Source organism: Fukomys damarensis, unplaced genomic scaffold (genome assembly GCF_012274545.1).
Source record: "Fukomys damarensis isolate Sample0158 unplaced genomic scaffold, DMR_v1.0_HiC HiC_scaffold_15, whole genome shotgun sequence".
NCBI classification, from domain to species: Eukaryota; Metazoa; Chordata; class Mammalia; order Rodentia; family Bathyergidae; genus Fukomys; species Fukomys damarensis.
Genome location: NW_022900927.1, coordinates 11014580 through 11037315, shown reverse-complemented (window position 1 = coordinate 11037315; position 22736 = coordinate 11014580). Strand labels below are relative to the sequence as shown.

General features: G+C 34.4%; 1 long non-coding RNA gene across 1 annotated transcript in view; it reads right to left on the bottom strand.

Moving 5' to 3' along the window:
* Positions 1-1296: 1296 nt before the first annotated feature.
* Positions 1297-22736, bottom strand: part of LOC104873979 — a 33739-nt gene continuing 12299 nt past the window's right edge. Inside the window, exon 3 of the long non-coding RNA XR_783618.1 lies at positions 1297-1367. This is a non-coding gene — a long non-coding RNA (uncharacterized LOC104873979). The remainder of the gene's footprint in view (positions 1368-22736) is intronic.

Here is a 22736-nt window from a genome sequence, read left to right as displayed (position 1 = left end):
ATTTCTGCTAGAAAGCATCACTTTAGCAGAAGGACACCCTTATCCCCAGTCTCCTGATGCATTTGAAGCATGCGGTAATTTATGAACATTTTGTTGAATACATTTCCATTTGGACATCGCTGTTCACAGGACTGGATTGGATCATCTCTATTTATACCTCTCATACAATCAACAATTGTGAAGTGAATCGGATTCTAGTGTGAGACGATTTCTATTTTGTCTTAATGAAAGCAGAAGGAGCCAATTTACCTAAAGGATGGACAAATAAAGGCAGATGTATAGAAAAAAAAGGGGTGGAAACGTAATCTTTTGGGAAATTTCTACTCAACACACCTCTTCAGTCTATGTTATTTTTTCTATTTTTATAAAGAAGAAACAGTGGCTCAGAGAGGTAAAGTAATTTTTCCAGAGCAATATAGTTCATGCCTGTTGGAGGATTCAAAAGGCCAAAAACGAAATAAAACAAAGCAAACAAACGAAATAGCTCTAAGGTGCAAACTCTTCCTCAATATCTCAGAGCTAAAAGCTCCACTTAAAAATGAGAAAATTAAACCAATAATTCATTTTGGATATACTGCTTTTCATACACGTATAACTCAGTATCTTATTTCCATTAGATGAGCTTGTGGAAAAACTGACAAAGACACACAAATTAGGAGCTACAGTACTCTAATCTAGGAAACCCCCTACATTTTCTATTATTTCATTATTTTATAGAGTATTTATTAAAATTACTTAGTGTGAAATTGTTCATTTTTAAATTTTGAAAGTCCTACATTTTAAGACAGTTTTTTTTTTTTTTTTGCCTGATGATAAACAGCAGCCACATCTTTAGTGATATTAGATCCATGTTAGATCAATTCAATTTCTTCTTGAGACAAAACAGGTAAGCATTTTCATGTTTTTGTCATTTCTGTAATGTCTGGTAGACCATGCGACATCAGCAAATTTGGTGATTTATTCCCTCAAATGTCTTGAAATTGCAGATGAGGGAGATGGTAGTATTGCTGATGTCAAATCTCCTAGTAAGTTGGGTTAGGACAGCCTCCTCTGCTGGGGACCTCAGAAATGGCATGACTCGGCATGACCCTGTTGGCAGGTACCATCTTGCTGGCTCCCAGAGAATGGAGATATTTCTTTTGTTAATCACAAATGTCCTTATGCTTGTACTGCAATGTGTTTACCAGATTATGTTGATATTATTTAAAATACATACAATGAGCTCTATTCATAAAAGCTTTTATTCGCAAACATCATGAAAGATTTTATGCTTGCGAGATGGTATATATTCTATGAGGCTCTTCTTTCTCTTTGGGCTGTGTAATCTTGTGTTGACCAACTTGCAGCATAGAATTAATTCTGCTTACCTGTTGATATACAAAGAGAACATAGTGTAAGGAGAAAGTACTGTGCAAAACACAAGTGCCCCAGAGATCTTTCTCTCATAGAATGGACACAAGGTCATGATCTCACCTTTTTCTGCTATGCACATATTCTCAGACATAAAGGGCCACATTTCCTTTCTGTAAATTAGATAAAATAACAAACAACTAGATATTATAAAGACATTTGGGTCACCTAGTTTGTCTCTTTCTGGATATGGAGTTTTGTTTTTTTAAAAATACAGACTGGTTTTAGAGTTTCTCTTTAAACAATTAATTCCAGTCCCTTTATAATCTTTTGATTTAAGATTTTTTTCCTTTTGATAACCTCAGTTTTTCAGGTTGATAAGACTGTGTGAGAGTACAAAAAATATTAAACTGCTGTCACCTCATTACTTTCTTTTCTCTACATTAAATAAGTATGTGGCTATTATTGTTTCCTTTTCTTCATATTCGGTTATATCCCCTGAAACCTATTTAAATAAACTTTCACTCACCTGATCTTATTTACTAAGTATGTAAAGACCATAGATAAAGTGATGCATCATTACCAATGCAAAAACTACTAGGAGATTTGGGTATTGAAAACAAAGCAGAAGCTATTTGTGGAGGACTTGTGGCCAGATGTAATGACTTACTGATGTACTATTAGTTTTAAAAAAGCAGTCACATACAAGTTTTGGTTGCTAGAACATTGAGCTGAACATATTTTGAAATAGACTTATTAAATGATGTTCACATTTTATACTTATGATTCTAAATATGTTACAATTTTCTTATGTCAAAAAATGATAATGGGTCCAAAGAAACACATGAAAAGATGATCAACACCACTGGTTGTTTGAGAGATGCAAATGAAACAACACTGAAATTCCACTTCACCCCAGAAAGAATGGCTACTATCATGAAAGCAACCAATCACTAATGCTGGTGGGGCTGTGGGGAAAGAGGCACACTGTTCCACTGCTGGTGGGAGTGTAGACTGGTGCAACCACTGTGCAAATCAGTATGGACATACCTCAAAGTACTAGGATTGGAAGTCCCATTAGAACCAGCTATTCCCCTGCTGGGTATCTTCCTCAAAGAATTAAAAGAATCATACCAATGTAATATATGTGCACCCATGTTCATGGAAGCACAATTTATAATAGCTAAAACTTGGAAACAGCCCAATTGCCCATCAATGGGACACTGGATAAAGAAAATGTATCCTTTTAAAAAAATGGAGTACTACTCAGCCATAAAAAATGAGAAACCTGAGACATTTATAGCTAAATGGATGTACGATGAGGTGATACTCAAGAGAAATAAATAGGACACGTGTAAATAATGAGAAACAAAGTGTAAATAGGGACTAAAAGGTATAATAGGTAATGTGAAATAAGAAGAAAAGGGGCAAAGGGGAAGGGGAAATAGGAAGGGTAGGGGAAAGGAAAGAAGGGAATGGAATTAATATGAGAAAAAAATGGAAATGAAGTCTTTGTAGATAGGGAGAGATAGAGGGGTTGAAGGGAGGGCAGGAGAATGGGGAAAAAATGAGAAGCAAGATGGATTATGTAAAGCTGCAAGTTTCCAATGATGAATGTTATGTTGTATAGTTTAAATATACCAATAAAATTAATTAAATAAAAAGAAAAGCCACTTAAAAAGAAAAAAAATGAAAATGGGTCACGTAGGATTATTTTATGGTCATAGATTTTGCTCCAGGTAAAGTGGTAATCCTGCTGATAGTGACTGCGAACCATCTAGACGGGTACTGGAGAGAACCATCTGAGTGTTTGATTACAAAGCAGTGAACATATTGATGCTTTTCATATTTTAAGAACTTTACATTTTGCAGGTAAAATGCAAAAATGATTCACTAAATTTTTAAGTTGTTATCCGGATGTTTCATGGTGATCTTAGAGTAGAATAGGAAAAACCTTAGTATTTTTTTATTCCCACATTAAGACAAAACAAATATAATTCATAGTTTAAATGCCAAGCCCCTGAATTAAATACTAATTTCATAATTCAGAAAATGTTATCAAATATTTCTTCTGTGCTTCTGGACTCACATAAAATCACTTTGGTTTAATGCCAATTTTATGGATTTTGATGGCATTAGAATTACTAGTTAAAATGTAATTAAACATGAATTATTTTCCATTTCAGCTTTCCATGCTAAATATGCTAAGGCATATTTAGGTAAGAACTGCTAAGAAGAAATAAACAAATATATTCTCAAGCACATGCTCTCTCCCAAATCAACCAAGAAAATACTACCTTTGCCCTTCATGTCTGCTGTGTCAGTTGTAATCATTTGAGCTTTAAATGACTACATATCTAATCTAAACTGATGCAAACAATGAAAATAATTTAGAGTTTCACAGAACATAAATTCTGAAATTTTCCATATCAACTTATGCTATTTCTTTAACTTGTTTAGAAAATGTATAAGCACAGCCTCCATAACATACCTTGTAAACTACTTGCGAAGAATTTGTCAAGAAATGTATGTTTTAGGTATTTTTGAACTTTTTGAAAATAAATCTTTCTAATATTCTATAAATCTCTATAATTGTTTTAGAACTGAAATCATATATATATATATATATATATATATGATTTTTACAGAAAACCTTTTGCATTTATTGTGAATGTTTTGGTCAAAAGAGAATCATATGTCAAAATTACAATCATAGAATCTCAAAATTAAAGTAGACCTTAATGTTCATTTATTGCATGAACTATTTATATGTATATATGTGTATGTATTTGGAGAATCAGTATAATAAATTGTATTTAACAAATAATATCAGCCATTATTTAATTCTTGTTGTTAGAAAACTAAAGTATCTTGCTACAAGCTCTTATTATGATTACAAGTTGTCATACTCCCAAAATGTCATAATGTCAGTGAACACAGTATGTAAGTTCTGAAATGTCACATAAGCCAACTTTATCCATGCACGTAAATTTAAGTGTTGCAGAGGAATCATAACATTAGATATTTGGCAATCTGTCAAACTACTAAATCGTCAAAGAAATTTTCTGACTTGTAAACTTGTTCCTAATTATGCCTTAGTATAATATATAGTGTTAGAACAACCTCATTGACTGCTAAATATCAAGATAGGTCCCCAATGGAATATTTATTGCAATAAATGCTTACATTAAGAAAAAAGAAAAATATTAGGCAATCTAAATTTGCATCTCAAAGTACTAGGAAAAGAAATATACTAAGCTCAAAGTTTTAGCAAGAAGAAGGAGATACTGGACATTAAAGTAGAAATAAATGATATAGAAACTAGAAAAGCAATAGGTTAAATCCCAAAAATAAGTTTATTTTTTAAAAGATAAGCAAAATTGACAAACTTATACTAAAAAGACTCAAGTAGATAAAATTAAAAGTGAAAGAGGAGATATGACAATATCACAGAAATATAAAGAATCATAAAAACTATTTTGAAAAATTAAATGCCAAAAAATTAGGTAACCTATAAAGGATGGACAAGTTACTAGATATATACACCCTAATGACTGACATAAAGAAATAGAAAATCTGGACAGTTTAATAGCAAAGAAGAGGACTGAATCAGAAATAAAATCCAATTACATGATTTCCCTGGTGAATTACCCCAAATACTTAAAGAATTACTTCAATAATTCTCAAACTCTTCTAAAAATGAAGGAAAGAGAACATTCTGAATTCATTTTATTTTTGTTTTCCACATACCCAAATACCAAAGCTGGGTAATATGAGAAAAAAAAATGGAAAGAAAGTCTTTGTAGATGGGGAGGATAACAGGGGTTGAAGTGAGGGCAGGGGGATCGGGAAAAATAAGAACCAAGAAGGATTATGTAAAGGTGCTAATTTCTAATGACGAATGTCATTACATTGTATACCTTAAACGTACCAATAAAATTTATTAATTTAAAAAAGGTATTACAAGAAGAGAAAATGATAGGCCAATATCCTTGTTAAGCATGCATATTGAATTATTAGCAAACCAAACTCAACAGCACAGTAAAAGAAATATATATTTTGGTCAAGTGAAATTTATCCCTGGAATGTAAGCATAGTTCAACAAGAACATATCAGTTAATGTGATACACAACATTAGCAGAACAAAAGATAAAAAGCATATAATCATCTTAATAAATGCAGAAACGTATTTGACATAATTCAACACAGTTTTTTGATAAAAACTCTCAACAAGCTAGGTACAGAAGGAATTTACCTCAACATAACAAGGGCTACATATGAAAAACTCACAGCTAACATCATACTCAATGGGTAAAAATGTGAAAGCTTTTCTTCTAAGAGCAGGTAAAATGTAAGAATGTCCACTTTTACTATTTCTATTCAACATAGTACTAGAAGTATTAGTCAGAGCAATTAAGGAAGAGAAAGAAATAACAGACACCAGCATTTGAAAGAAAAAGAACATTTAGCCTGTTTATGTGTAATTTTTTTTTTTTTTTGTATGTGGTACCAGGGATCAAACTTGGGACCTTGAGCTTACGAGGCAGGAGGTGGAACCACGGAGCTAAATCCCCGGACCGTTTATATATAATTTTATATGTAGAAAATCTTGAATATTTCACCAAAGACCATTAGAACTAAAAAGTAAATTCAGTGAAATTGCAGGATAAAAATTCAGTTACATTTCTAGACACTAATAATGAACTGTCCAAATCAGAAATTAAGAATATAATCCTAATTATGATAGTATTAAAGAATAAAATACTTCGAATAAATTTTATCAAAGAGGTGAAAGATTTATATACAGGACAACACTGATAAAAATGATGTCCATGTGATATAATGAACCAGGTGTCCCAGGCCTGCCTGTTCCTCTGCCTGGCACTTTGAGTTGGTCTTGCATCTACGGGAGCCTCCATCTGGTACCAGTGCTGAACCCTGGCCCAATGGAGTCTATGCTAGCTAGGTGCCTCAGTCTGTGTGAGTTTCCATTGCTTCACACATCCTCTCTGGGCCTGTGTATTGGCTTGGACAGTTGCTACAGACTAGGCTCACCCCATAGACCCACAGAGCATAGATAGGCCAAGATGAATGTGATTTGCTGTAGTTCAAAGAGTACAGATTCTGGAAGAAAACCACCCATTTGTCTGGAAGAAAACCACTCATTTGGAACTACATAGGACCTTTTATTCTTTCCCTTTGACCTAGTTTTTCTTTCCTTTTTTTTTTTTTGATGGAATGTAAAATTTTATTACCCATTTGCTTCCCCCTCTATTATTTTTACTTTGTTTTTTCACTATCTCTTTTTAAATTTGTTTCCTTATTATTTTTTCCTCTTTTTTTCCTGTAGTTTACTCTCTTTTTTTACCCTTTTCCTTGTTGTTTTTTTTTCCCATTACTTTTACTATATCTAATACTACTGATTTTCTTTTACTCCTTAATAGGACCCTTTATTTCAATTTTATCACCTTTTGCCCATCTTTCATTGTTTAAATTTTGAAATTCTATTTTTTTATGCTCCCATTCCCTGCATCCTCTAACCTTACTAGTGTAACCATTAACTCTTATGAACCTGCAGATAGTTAACTATACCTTACTACTGTTGAACACTATTCTGTTGTTAATGGAGGTGAAGTTGCTCAATTGAGTAGATATTTACTATATATGGATATCTGGTTTGTGTTAGAATTCATAGTATAATTATAGATGTTTTTTCTCTTGTTAAGGATGGAACACTATTAGTTCTTAGAGTTTGTCAATATCCAGTTTGTATTTGATGCTATTGGTGCTAATTTAACTACTGTTAGCCAAAGTGATATGGTTGTTGCCATCAATTGGTTTACTCTGTATGTCAATATCTACATTGTCTGAAGGTTATAAACAATAGTGCAGCACATTCCCGGAGAACTGAGTACTGGGACAAATAGGCTGCAACCTCCCCTCCCAAATAAATGGAGTTAGTTGGATCCTTGGACAGAGGCAAAGGCCTATAACTTGCTTTGCATGTAGGACACCTGTAAAAAGTCGATATTAACTAAAGAGGGCTCAACAGTAGTGATAAAGCTACTCATTATAATCAGTCTGCAGTCCTCAGTCCAGAAAACAGGGAAATAAACACAAAATAGAAAAATGAGAAAATAAGGCAACAAAATGTCTCCAGAGGCATCCAAATCCCCAAAAGCTGATCCAGGAGGCATCAACAGGGAAGAAACCAAAAGTCATATTGCCAAAAAGTCTAAAATTGTATTAGTGAAGTAACAAAGCAGATCCATGTAACAAATTCAAAACAGATCAAAGTAAAGAGATAATAATCTTAATAAAAGAAATGATTATGAAGTCTAGAGAAGACACTAATAAAAAAAATCTAGAAGAACTAAAGAAAGAGATGCAAGCCAGGAATGCCCAACATAGGAAAGAATTGGACTCCATAGAAAAATTCCAAACAGAAATTCAAGAGATTAAAAATTCTATTGAAAATACACGCAGCAGAATTAATCAGTGTGAGAACAGAGTGTCAGTAGAAGACAGGGCTGTGGATGGTGATCAGCTAATGAGAGACACCTTAAAAACAATAATGGAACTTGTAAAATGGGTCTAGCACCTGCTAGATGATGCAAAGATGATTAATTTAAATTATTTGGAATTAATGAAAAATCAGAAGATACCAGAAATGGCATGAAAAACGTGTTCACAGAATAATGGAAGAACATTTTCAAACATAAAAAATGAATTTAACACACAAATATATGAAGCACACAGAACCCCAAATAGGCATGATCACAACAGAACCACCCTGAAACATCATATAAAGAGTTCCAGAAATTCAGATCTGTTCTTTAAGAACAGAATCTTAAAGGCTGTTAAAGAAAAAAACAAATTACTTATGAAAGAAAACTCATCAGAATTACAGAAGACTTCTTAACACAAACCTTGAAGTCAAGGAGAGCTTGATTTTGAGTGTTTCAAGCCCCAAAGAAAACAACTTCCAACCCAGACTGATATATAGGGGACTCTTGACTTATGAGCTCAATTAATTCATGAGGGCTGGTTGTAACTCAAGTTGGTTATTGAAGCCTCAGGCTCCTCTACCCAACCTTCAAAGTCTCTCCTGTGTGTAGGCAGGTCTCAGTGTCCTTAGAGAGATATTTGTCCAGGATTTCTCAATTAACCTCCTACAGGAAAAGATGTAATGTTCCTTCCAGAACTCCTTAAGGGTTAAATCTGTAACTGAGACCATCTGGGAGCACAAGTGGCTAGCATTCATCTTGTAACTCAAGACTTTGTTCCTAAGCTAAAACTAAAATTTTGGTCATAACCCAAATTGTTCATATGTCAGGCTGGTCATAACTTGAGCATCTGCTGTATCTTACAAAATCTTTCAAACCTGAAAGAGAAATAAGATATTTTCTTGATAAAGAGTGCCTAAAAATTCATAACCACCATAACAGCATTCCAAAAATTCTCAAAGATATCCTAGAAAGAGACCATGATACTAACATTGTCAAAAAACCAACAGAATGAGTCCACCAGCCAGGACAAGCAATTAAGTAGGAGGGAAAGAAGGGGCATCAGAAGCAGTAAGATAATACAATGACAGAGATAAATTGATATCTGTAGGTTATAAGTGGCAATGTGAATGCTCTCAATTCACCAATCAAAAGACGCAGATTAGCAGAATAGATCAAGAAGCAAGATCCAACCAGATAAAATATACAAGAAACACATTTAACCCAGAATGAAATTCAAGGAGTGAAAGTCAAAGGATAGAAAACAATATTCCATGCAACGTAAACCTGGAAAAAAAACCCAGAAGTAGCTACACTAATTTCAGACAAACTGGATTTCAAGCTAAGACTGACCACACAAGACAAAGAAGGTCAGTACATATTTGTTGAAGGAATAACTTAAAAGACAGAGATAACAATTATGAACTTATATGCACCACATGCATATGTCACATCCTAGTTCATAAAGCAAACACGAATGGATGTGAAAAATCAGATAAGCATCAGTACAGTTGTAAGGGGGTATCTCAGTAACCCCACAATGAGCAGATCAAATAGATGACAAAATCAGCAAGGAAATATCAGAGTTAAGCCAATCCTTTAGACAAATGGACTTAATACATACCTACAGAATGTTCCATCCAACAGAAACATAATACACATTCTACTCAGCATTATGAGATTTTTCTCCAAAATATACCACATACTAGCCAATAAAGAGTGTTAGAATAAGTGCAAAAGGATTGAAAATTATTCCATACATGTTATTGGATCATAGTTCAGTGAAACTAGAAATCAGCAGCAAAATCAGCATGGACACTAAGTGAATAACAGGACATTAAATAATGCCCTCTTGAATAATCTGTGGGTCACAGAAAAAATTAGAATCAAACAAGAATGCCAGTACAACATACCAGAACTTATGGAACATAATGAAATCAATCCTAAGAGGGAAATTATAGTGGTGAATTCTCACAATAGAAAAACAAAGTGAACTAAAAAAATAATAATAACTTAATCATACACCTCAAGCTTCTAGAGAAAAATAAAAATCTAAACCCCAAATTAGTGTGTGGAAGGAAATTAAGATCAGAGTAGAAATTAGTGAAATTGAGCCTAAAAATTACAACAAATCAATGAATCAGAGTTTGTTGTTTGAAAATTAAATAAAGATAAACTCTTAGTCAATCTTACCAAAATAAGGAAAGAAAAGACACAAATCTATGCAATTAGAAACAAAAAAGGTAAAATCACAAAACATTCTGCTGAAATCCAGATGGTCTGATTCTACATTGCGAACAAGTACTGTAATAAAATGGAAAATTCATCAATAATGGATGGATTCTTAAGATACACATTAACTACTAAGGATGAACCAAGAATATATAAAAATTCTGAATAATCCAATATTAGTCAATGAAATTGGAGAAGTAATGAAACTATCAAGTAAGAAAATCCAGCATTCACTGACAAATTCTATAAGACCTTTAGAGAAGATCTAACAACAATATTCCTCAAACTCTTTAATGAAATTGAAGGGGAAGTAATATTCCCAAAGTCTTTCCTGGAAGCAAGCATTAGCCTGATTACAAAACCAGACAAAGACCCAACGAAAAATAAGAGAACTATAGGCCAGTTTCTTTCACGGATATAGATGCAAAAATCCTCCGTAAGATGCTCGTAAACAGAGTGCAGGAAATTACCAAAAAGATTATATACCATAACCAAGTAGGATTCATTTCAGGTATGCAAGGATGGTTCAATGTATGCAAATAAATAAATGTAATACACCATACAAATAGAAGCAAGGACAAAAATCATATCATTTCAAAAGATGCATAAAAACAATTTGAGAAGGTCCAGCATTCATGATAAAACACTGAAGAAAATAAGAATAGAAGGTTTTTATCTTACGGATAAAAGCCATCTATGGCAAGTCAATGGCTATCATCATACTAAATGGAGAAAAGGCAAAACCTTTCACTCTTACATCCGGAACAAGAAAAGGATGTCCATTATCACCATTCCTGTTCAATATAGTTCTTAAAACATTAGCCAGAGAAATCATACAAGAGAAAGTAAAAAAGAGATATAGATTGGAAATGAAGAAGTTAAATTAATATTATTTGCAGGTGACATGAAGATGCCCAAAACTTTATTTAAAAACTTCTGGAATTAAAAACCAAATATAGTAGCATAGCAGAATACAAGATCAACACTCAAAAATTAATTGTATTCCAGTATACCAATAACAAACTCACTGAGAAAGAAATTAGGGAAACAACACTTTTCATAATAGCATAAAGAAAAATGAAATACATAGAAAGTAACCTAACCAATAAAATGAAAGACCTTTACAATGAAAATAAAGTACTCTGAAAAAAGAGATATTGAAAAAGATATCAGAGAATGGTAAGTTATCTCTGATAGGCAGAACCAACATAGTCTAAAGGACTATACTCCTAAAACATATATAGATTTAATGCAATCCCAATCAAAACACCAACAGGATTCCTCATAGAAATAGAGAAAAGAATCCTAAATTTCCTATGGTACCAAAAGAGACCTACAGTAGCAAAACCAATTCTGGACAACAAGGGCAAGACAGGAGATCACAATCCTGGACTTCAAATTATACTATAAAAACAGTATGGTATTGCAAAAAACAAACAAACCAGACTTGTGGATCAGTGGAACAGAATAGAGGACACAGAAACAACTCCAGACATTTTACCTTACTTTTGACAAAGAGGCCAAATACTTTTGCTAGAGGAACAATAGTTGTAACTAACGGTTCTGGGAAAATTTGCTATTCACATGCCAAATGTCGAATCTATATCTCTTACCATGCACTAAACTAACAAAAATAGATCAAAGATCTAAATATCAAAACAGAAACACTTAAGCTGCTGGGAGATAAAATAGCTAAAACTCTTGAAGACATAGGTGTAGGCAAAGACTTTCTGAACAGAACCCTGGCTACACAAGAAATAATACCAAGTATCAAGAAATAGCACTAAAAAATACATTAAAAAGTTTCTGCACAGCAAAGGAAATGATTGAGTGAAGAGTCATCCTACAGAATGGGAAACATTTTCTTGCCAGCTACTCCTCAGACAAAGGACTAATTAGACCCCTTTCCGCAAATTTAAAGGCCCAGTCCCCAAATAGACATTTGACATGAACAGACACTTCTTAGATGAAGATGTACAAATGGCCAATAAATACAAGAAAAATATATTCAACATCGCTGACCATTCAAGAAATGCAAATTAAAACAGCACTGAGATTCCTTGTCAGTCCAGAAAGAAGGGTTATCATCAATAAATCAACCAATCAAAAATGATGGTGAAGCTTCAGGGAAAAAGGAACAGACACTTCTTCACTGCTGGTGGGAGTGTAAACCAGTGCAGCCCCTGTGGAAATCAGTATGGAAATTTCTCCAAAAAAACTATTCTTCTACAGCTATTCTCCTTCTACATATCTTCTCAAAAGATTTAAAGCCATCATATTACAGTGATACATGCGTAGCTATGCTTACAGCAGCAAAATTTATAAATAGCTAAATCTTGGAAACAGCCTTTATGTTCATCAACAGATGAATGAAGAAAATGTGGCATTTATATACAATGCAGTCCTACTTTGCCAGAAAGGAGGATAAACTTGAGATATTTTTCAGCAAATGGGCATGGCATACCTCAAGATTATATTGTTAAGTGAAATACATCAAGCACAGAAGTTTAAATATCATATCATTTCTCTTATATGAGAAACTCAAAGTATAAATATAAAGCAAAGTAAAAGATGGAGATATTTTTCAAATGCGAAGGGAAAAGAACAGATGGAGGGAGGGGAGAGGGAAAGAAGGGAAAAGGGATATAGAAAGAGAGTTGAAGGGCCGGGGATTTAGCTCAGTGGTGCTGCCTCCTGCCTTGAAAGCATAAGGTCCTGGGTTTGATCCCGGGTACCCCCCCAAAAAAAAGTTGAAGAAAAAAGGGAAATAGAGCTTTTGCAAATGATCAAATGATGAGGGGAGGAAGAGCAGAAGGGAGCAGGGAAGGATGGGGTGGGGACAAAAAAATTAAGATTTGTTTTATACGTGTTCAAACTCTGCACAACAAATGTAATCAATATATAATGCAAACATATACTAATACAAATTTTAAAAAGAAAAAATAAATAAAGGATGTCCACCAATAGATGAGAGGGTGAAGAAGAAAATGTGATATATAAATACAATGGACTCAAGAAAGAAGGAAATCCTACCATATCTAGTAATGTGGAGAGCATTATGTTAAGTGAAATTAGCCAATCATAGGAGGACACATCTTTATGTTTTACCTAGATGGGATATCTAAAAAGTCAGACTAATAGAAGCAAAGGTTACCAGGGATAGGAGGGAGGAAGAAAGGGGAGATAGAGGGAGTTATTTGATCTATCTGTGGAAATTTGCTTATGTAAGATGACTAAGTTCTAGAATCTGCTATCCAGTGGTGTTCTTATAGTTAGAAATATTATATTATGAATACAAAATTATTAAGAGATGGGTAGATCTCATGTTAAATGTTCTTATCATAATATGGGGTAAAATAGGGTAGAGCCTTTTCTCCTTTAGCTTAATGCTATTCAAAAATGTGGGCCTGGGACCGCTGTTTACCATAAACTCTACTAGTCTTCACTAAGATCAGTGCAGACACTAAAAGTAAGCATTTAGATATTTGTATAGCAATATAAATAATTTTATGTTTGCTGAAGTTAATAATAAAAGACTAAGATGTGTATTTTGTAAAAAAACTTTACTTCAATAATTGAATTCAATAATTTGTGTCATTCTGTATCATGATTAACACATCATGATTAGTTTAACCAATTTCATATAACTGGAAAATTATAGATTGCTAAGCTGCTTGTTACTACAAAAATTCTTTAATGAAAATCTATGTATACAATTTTTGAGAGTATAACTGCTATAATCATTTAGCAGAAGAAGCAGTTTTAAGTCAAATGTTATAAACCTTTTAAGGACATTAGACATTGCTCTTTTTTAGTTGTCTCCATGCTAATTTCCATGTTGGTCATTCCAGTTTACATCCCAACCATCCAAAGTAGAAGGACTCCTTTTTCCTCACAACCTCTCCAGCCTTTGTTGTTTTATGAGTTCTTGGACATGGCCATTCTTTCTGGAGTAAGATGGAATCTCAGTATTGTTTTGATTTGCATTATTCTAATGGCCAAATATGCTGAACTATAAGTAGAAATTCTATTTAACACAGCTATACCTTTCCTGGGTATCTTCCCCAAAGAATTAAAGACATCATATTACATTGGTACACACATTTCCATGATTTTAGCAGCTCATCTCACAATAGTTAAATCTTGGAAATGACTTATATGCCCATCAACAGATGAGTGGACAAGAAAAATATGCTATATACACACAATGGAGTTCTACTTACCCATAAAAAAGAACAAATTTGAGTCATTTATAGGATTATGGTATACCTTGAGACCATACATAATTCTACATCCCACAACTAGGTAGCTGCTAGCATTTGTGTTTGCACACAAGATTTTGACCATAAAATATCATCTTAAATTCTCAACTGCATAAAATGTATTATAATTATAATACTAGTTAAGGAAATGGAATTTAATAGTATTTAAGAGGAATGCTCACAAGGTGCACAGCCTTTCTTTTATTCTACAATATTATAAATTAGGCACTCTACCAAAGCAGAATTTTGATTTTTGCATCTTGGAATCCAAGTTAATTGACATTAAGTACCATTTCCTTTTAGGATATTTTGGGGCACATTTTCAGAAAAAAAGTGTTTAAAATTTATTACTTTATCAGTTGGTTATTTATTTTAAGGAAAGCATCTTTTTCTTCACGATGTCTGTCCTTTTTACAAGGACAATGGGGACAATTTCCTCTCTGGTGTTGATTTATGCAGAGGAAATGATGTCTCCTCTAGATGACTGGTTTATTTTGCAGACATAAGGCCTTGTAACATTTTGTGTTTTCCTTTGTTTTTGTTGCTAGGTAACAGAGTCAGATTTTAATTCATTTCTAGCAAATGTACAAGGTTTTTTTATATATTTATTACACCGGAATTGTTATTTTTCTAACTCTATTCCTCTTGTTCTGCTGTTGATCACCTCAAATCCTTTTGTGGAAGGATGTTTTATTAATATATATATTAGAAATTAATGTAACAATCAAATTTTGCCCATAGGTCAACATTGAGCTCAACCATTGAGTTTGATTTGGTTCTTGTCCAATTCATTTTGTTACCAGAATCATGGAAAGAATTAAATTCATGAATCAAGGTACTACTACTGACCAGAAAGTAATAGTGCTATGGTAGATTCTGGGAACACTTGGGATTTATTTATGACTAAGACCCATCTAGGTTATTATTGAAAATATTTCTTTTTTTATGTGGTATAAACAATGACATTGTACTCTTTTGTGCTTTTATTTTTTACCTTTTTTCTTCTACCAGGTTCCTTTCAAGTGTGGCTAAACATTTACCAGTCTCACCCTTTTTATGGAACCACAGCAAGGTCTGGGGTTTTAGAACAAAGCCATCTCTTTCCATTTTGGAAGGAGTGTCTGCAATCTTGGCTTCTTTTCACTTCCTAACTCATTGACACCATCCTCTGAAAAGTCTGATTTCCTTCACATTAAATCCAATGGATGCTTTCTCAGCCCTTGAGTTACTTGGCTATCGATTGTTTTCCTCTCAGAATATGCTGTGTCATGGAGTCCTTGACATCATATGCTACTGGAATTTTTCCTTACTCTTCCTTTCTGGCAACTCATTCTCAGCTGCTTTTCTAGGTTCCTTTGAATACTTACCCTTCCTTTCAATGTTTTCTTTCTTAGGCATTCACTCTACCTACATCATGTGTAGTCTTATTCACCTCCTAAATTATATATATATCTCTAGCCTGTTACCTTTCTGATCTCTATTACCTTTTAGCAATAGATGTTTAAATATCTTTCAGGTACCTCAAACTCAGCTGTTTTCTAGCTTGGTCCTTACACTCTGGGCCTATTGTTTCCAATGTTTTTCCTACATTCGAGAATGGTGCTAGATACCTCCTTGTCAATTCTAGAAACCTGAGGTCTTTGACTTCTCTTTCTTCCTACCCTCTAAATAATTGTCTATGTTGCTTTCTTGTTGCTAGGACAAAATACTAAACATACACAAGTTAAAGGAAAAAAAGGTTTAGTTTAGTTTACAGTTTGTAGAGGTTCCAGTCCATTGTTGGCTGGCTCTGAGGTAGAGCAGCACAGCAGAGGGCACAGCGGAGGAGAGATAGTTCATGGCCGGGCAGGCAGAAAGCAACAAAACAGGATGCAGTGAGCCTCCCTTTGTTTACTTTTTGTCCCATTCACACTGGAAGCCTAATGATTGGTACCACCCACACTCAGGGTGAGGCTTCCATTAGCCACACTCAGAGCAATGTTAACCAATCAGTGGACTAATTGGATTATCATACACCCTTAATGCATATTTACACACCCTAGATCCAGCTACCTCCACAAAGCCTCACCTATGAGCACATGAGGGTTTGAGGGGTACATCTAGATATAAGCCATAATAACAATCGTGTTCTGGTGATATGTTTCTTAATCATCACTCTGATTGCTACTGTTGTAGCCTGACCCACAAAGGGACTATACCCCCCCCTTTTTTTTTGGTACCAGGGATTGAACTCAGGACCTTGCACTTAGAGGAAGGTGGCAGAACCACTGAGTTAAATCCCTGGCCCTGAGGATTTACTCTAGTTCCAGGGCCAGGGATTTAGCTCTGTGGTTCTGCAGAAAATAGAGCAACAATAAAGATAATAGAAGTGGGATATTGATTTTTAAAATCCCTGATGTTATTAGCACACAATTTATTTTAACAAGCCAAACTGGTCCAATATTTTTCACACTAAGTTGTTTTCTGTAGCATCTACATAAAAATATATACTTAAAATCTATTTCAATAATTTCTAGGGTGCTGTTTCTCTACATTTTACGTAGGGAAATGTTATATGAGGAATTTAGTCACATGAGCTTTTGGCTGAGATTTAACCTATTAACAATAACATAAAAAACACTAAAATGAAGAATCAGTTTGTAAACTGGAGGTTGCCACAGTGACATTCATGTGTTATTTACTCTTAAGGAAGCAAGAGCCATATTTCTGTTTATCTTTGCAACCTATATGTAAACTTCGTGCTGAGAGAGGTTCTCTAATGGATTGCAATTACAAAAGTGAGACTATCTTTAGTGATAAAATTCTAATTATTCAACATATATGTGTTCATAAAGAGGCAGCAAAGAATGTGGGTGATCGGGTAATTCTTTTGAAAATTGAATTCTACTCATTTCCTTATCTGGTAATTAATAACTATATGTTTCACTTTCTGAAAGTCTGACTTTTACAGATATCACTGAAGTCTCTGCTAAACAATATTCACATTTGGTATTCAATCTTTCTGGACACTGAGCACTACAGTCTTCTAAGGAATAAACGTTTCTACTCTTACTTCTGAGGATTCCTTTGTGAAAGAGTGGAGTTATTTCTTAAGGTTGTAATCACACTATAGTTCTGTGGTTTTACTTCACTGGCATAAGAATCTTGGAGGCTCTATTTTGCCACTATAACAAGTATATTATGTTACCATTTTCTATAATTAGGGGATGATGAGGTGTGTAGGGAGGTGGATTAGCTTGGGTATTGCTATAGTTTGGATCAAGGCCCATGTGTTAGGGGAACACCCCTTCCCTTGAAGCTTGACACTGCTGAGGATGGTGGAAACTTTAAGAAGTGGGTCATAGCGGTTGGTCTTTTGGTCAATGAGGGCATTCCTTTGAAGGGTGTTTAGTGACCCCTGTCTTTTCCTTTCTCTGTCTCTGTCTTTCACAGATCCATGAGTTTCACTTTAATATGTGCTCCCACAATGATGTGCTGACTCTCCACCAAAACCCTAGAAATAATGGGTTGCCCTAATCATGAACTGTAACTCCAAAGTTGAGAACCAAAAGAAACTTTTTCTCTTTAAGAGTTGATCATAAGGATCAACTTTCATATTTTTCATAGTGACTTAAGGCTGCCTAATATAGGTATTGAGATATTGATGCTTAGAGACTGATTGTCCCTGTAGCTCTCTCCTGGGAGACAGAACAAAGACAGAGAGAGAGACATCAGTTAAGATCATAATATGTAGTACCTTTAATAAAACATGTTAGTGCTCTTGATCGTTCCAATTTTGTTGTTGACTTTGTAGTGTACTGAATAAACTCATTAACTTTAAATGTAGGGTTGTTTGGATCCTGGAATAGGCAGATTTCCAGGATTCCATTGGACATTTGCAGTTTTTATTTGTAGAAGATTCCTTTGACTTTGGCGAAAGCCAAAAGAGAGGAAAAGCATTCAAAGAGGCAGAACTTAAAATTAAAAACACATGAAATAGGAGTTCTCTGTGGAATTACAGCAGGGAACACTGACTAGGAATGTGGTGGTGTTTGTCTTTGCACAGTTGGGCCTGATTGCTAAGAGGAACATCTGAGGTTATATTGTCCATGTTTAATAGACACAATGAAAACAAGGTCAAGACTTGGGGCAATGGAATTTCTTCTATATTTTTTCAAAATGTAAACATTTTTGATCACATGTGCTTGTCCAAACTGTTCTGTGAATTTGTTAATGGCTGTTAAGTTCCCAGGTGTCTTTCATTTTGTCCACTTCAAGACATCAAATTAAAAGGCTATTGGTTTCTACAATCCTTCCATATTGTACAAGGGAAGCTTGCATAATAAAAGGCATGTGCTTATAAATTAGACATGGCAGAGCTGATGTAGGTGGTTCTGACTGCCTTGTAGCAAATGCTATTTTGTGTGAAAATTACTTCTACTGTTAACTAACATTTATTGTTTCATGTAATGACAGCATTGGCATTTGAAAAGGAAAACAAGTCATTACCTATGCATCAAAATTGACTTGCTGAAATTAGATCTTAAAAATAAACTCAAAAACAATATTTTTCTACTCTGCAGGTGGAATATGAATTGCTGTGTACCCAACATTCCTTTAAAACGTCATTGTATAACTATTAAACTTTTGTCTTTCAGCATAAGTATCTTATAATTTCTTCTGCTACTGTTTCTCCCTTAAAGAACAAATAGGGTATTTATAATAAAGCTAATAAGTGAGATTCATTGCCTGTTATGAAATGTCTATATCTACATGTGGACTGCTGGGTTCTTCTTAAAGGACTAGTCTGCTCTTCCTGGACAAGGGACTGCTGGCCTGATTCTTTCATCTTTTACCTCTTCTCTGGCCAAGAATGAAGAGAAAACTCAAAATTGTGGTAATTACAGCCCTTACGTCGTCTGTTTTCCACGTTGAGTGCTCTCCTCTCATTTTAGTGCTTGGTGAAACTCTAGCCGTCCTTCAAAGGCCGGGACAAATGTGCTCCTCCTGCCCTGGGGCACAGGCCCTGTGTGGCACCTATGACAGAGATGTGGTATCTGCTGTGGTGGGCATGGCATGTTGACATATTTGTGGCCCACTGGGTGGTACAGTACCCAACACAAGCAGCATTCATTGATGTAAAAATGATGCATAAAATAGACCGATGGTCTTTGGATATGTTTCAAATGGAAACACCATTATCTTCCTTCTAACTCAAGAAAATAAAATTATATTTCAAAGAAATAAGTATTTATTATCTTCATGTCCCAAGTGAAAGGATCCAGGCAAACACACTTGTGTCTTATTTCATTTATCTTGCTGTAGTAGCTTCATAAACAGATAAAAGCTCAAAACTATAAATATCAGCAACATTTAAAAGATGTCCAATTGATTTGTCTAAAATGGTTCTATTTTCTCCAGTTTGGCTTAGGAATGAGATCTCGTTACATGGCCACAGATGCATTATTGCTCAAAGCAGATACAGCAGCCAACACTGATATACCCGTTACCTGTAGCATGATATAATTCAATTTTAAGATAAGCTTTCCAAAAGCTAAATGAAAGGTTTTGGTTGTGAAGCTTGTTATTTTTGCTTTTGCTACAAAAGATGACCATGTAAAAAAATATGAAGAAAAAATTTGAAAAGATTAAAAGTTACTCATGGTAATAAACCCTAATATAGCTATTTCCATTTTTGCCGATGACTTCCCTTTTTTTAAATGTGTGTATATATACACTTTATACAGATTTAATAGAGATTTGAGGAACAACTTAGGAGGCGTGATCAAAACACACAGTGAATGTTTAATTTTTAAAAAAATGGTTGCAGTAAAAGACACATTGCCATTAACCCCTCCCCACAAAACCCCTTTCTCTTTGCACATACCCACCCTGCTGCTTTTGCCACTTTTGAAGCAGTTCTGGAAGTCATCTTTTAAGAGTGTCTTTAGCTGCTCTGTCATAGCTTCCTTAATGTCCTGAATCAAATCAAAGCAATTATGTCATTTTGACTTTGGGGTAGGGCCAGAAGTCATTTGATGCCAAACCCAGTGAGTAAAGTGAATGAAGATACAACGTTGTGTTTTTATTGAACAAAAATTTCCACCAACATTTTGAATTGATTCAGGACATGAAAGCAGCCATGAGAAGATACACAAAAGCGGACTTCCAAAACGACTTTTGAAAGTGGCAAGAACTATGGGGTAAGTGGGTTCACAGTGAAGGGGAATATTTTCAGGGGATTAATAGTAATGTGTCTTTATTGCGATAAATTAAAAACCTTAAACAATGTAAACAACCACTATATTTTAGGAATCATATCTCATGTTTTAAAAATTAGATATGTGAATGGGAAAACAGAGTGCCTCCAACACTGAGCAGAGGGCAAATGGCCTGGGGTGAGACTGAGGCAGCAGATAGCAAGAGACCATGTAATGTTAGCCTGTGGAGCTGGGATCGATCATGTGGTGCCATTATAATGTAGTGGGAAGCTTTGAATGGCCAATCAGCTTAGTAACAAAATACAATTTCTATAATAAGTTTTTTAATTTATATAATAAGTTTTCTTTTCATACCATGTAGGGAATGAATTGCAAGGGTAAGAATGGGAAAGGAGAACACGTTGAAGACAGGTGCCATAGTCTAGGTTCATGGGGTTTATATCCTAGCATGATAGCAGAGGAGATGGAGCATACTGAACAGTACCAGACACGTCTTTGTAGTGGGAACAATGACAGATGGTGATGTCTAGATATGGGAGTAAAAGAAAAGAGGAATCAAGGATGGCTTAAATAGCTGACGTAAGCAGTGATGTAGCAGGTGGTGGTATTTACAGAGATTTACAGAGTATTTACAGAGATACGGGAGACAGAAGTGAGTAGGTGGGCAGTACCAGTGACAGGAAATACTTAGTTGGCTATGATGAATCTGAGGGCTTATAAAGGACGGTTGAGCTGAAGAGGCTGGTGGTCCTCTTTGGTGGGGGAAAAGGCCCTTTTATGAGGCCTCCTGACCATTTGTGTCTTCGTCTTAACCATCTCTTGAAAACTATGGAAATTGGTGAACTTATTTAGGGAGGAGAAAGAATCAAGGAAAGGATTTAAAACTCATTTTAAATCCAAGGTTGGGATCTTTGGCATTTAAAATTTAAGTAGAAATGGAGATGCTGGCAAACAATACTTGATAACAGGTAAAACTTGAGGTTTATCTGTAATGTTTTATCTCTAAAAAGTGTTAAGCAAAAATTTTAAAATGCACTGTTAGATTGAGATTACAGATAAATAAGTGTTCTATTACATCTCATAGTTTTAAAAATATGTTTAAAAGACTTAAAGTACTTTAAGTTAAATTAGGAAAAGCTTTCCAAATGTCATCCTGGCATACATTAGATAATACAAACTCCCGAATTCATTTTTTTTTTGTCAATAAAGCTAACACACTGATTAAAACAATGAGGTTCTAGAAATGCTAAATAATGTGGGTAATAAGGCATAACATATAGGGTTAACTTTCAGTGGAGTATTAATAAAACCTTATGTAGCAGATCTCTATAATAAGACTACCTTCGTTTCACTTTTTCTGTCTCATATGAATTACAGAGCCCATAGTAAGAAAAGACTGTAAAGCCATCCGATTGAGCATGTCATTTCCAGATGACAAAACTGACTCTCGAGATGCTAATGGGTTTTTTGACAGACTCAGCCAGGTCTTTGAAATCCTAGCTCAAGTTGCTACCCGATTCCCAGTAAAGATACATTTTGATGTCATGTATCCATGGATGACTTTGTGCTGTATTAAAAATATGCTTTTGACACAAATTTAGCTTTCATGGAGTTTAGAAAAGCTCAAATAAATCATTTTTATAATATAAGCTTTGATGTTAATATCTTTCTTTGCTTTTTGTTATTTTTGGTAGGCTGTGAGAAACTTTTCTGCAATATATATAATAAAGATTTGTGAGATATATTTTGATTTAAGTGAACTTATTAAGTAATAATTAAAATGTGCTTAAAAGACAAAGATGGTTAAGTACGTTATAAAAGGACAAGCATTCTGGGTGCTATTCCCTTAAATATAAAGATTACTAGTAGATTTATAGAAAAGATAAGAAATGATTTAATTAGATGTATAATCTCTAATTGACCAGAGTGGCTTCCTACAGTGTCAAGAAAAGAGCAGGCCTGGATTGACTGGACCTGTTATTCAGAGGTCAGAGTTCTCCTGAAATGGGACATGCATGTGTATACACACACACACACACACACACACACACACACACACTCTCACACTCATGCATGCACACACACGTTGGATTTACCAGCCCTATAATCACATGATTGTTCGTTAGTATCTTAAAATGAATCTCTCTACTTCATTTATATATTATGTCTATTTTTGTATTATTATT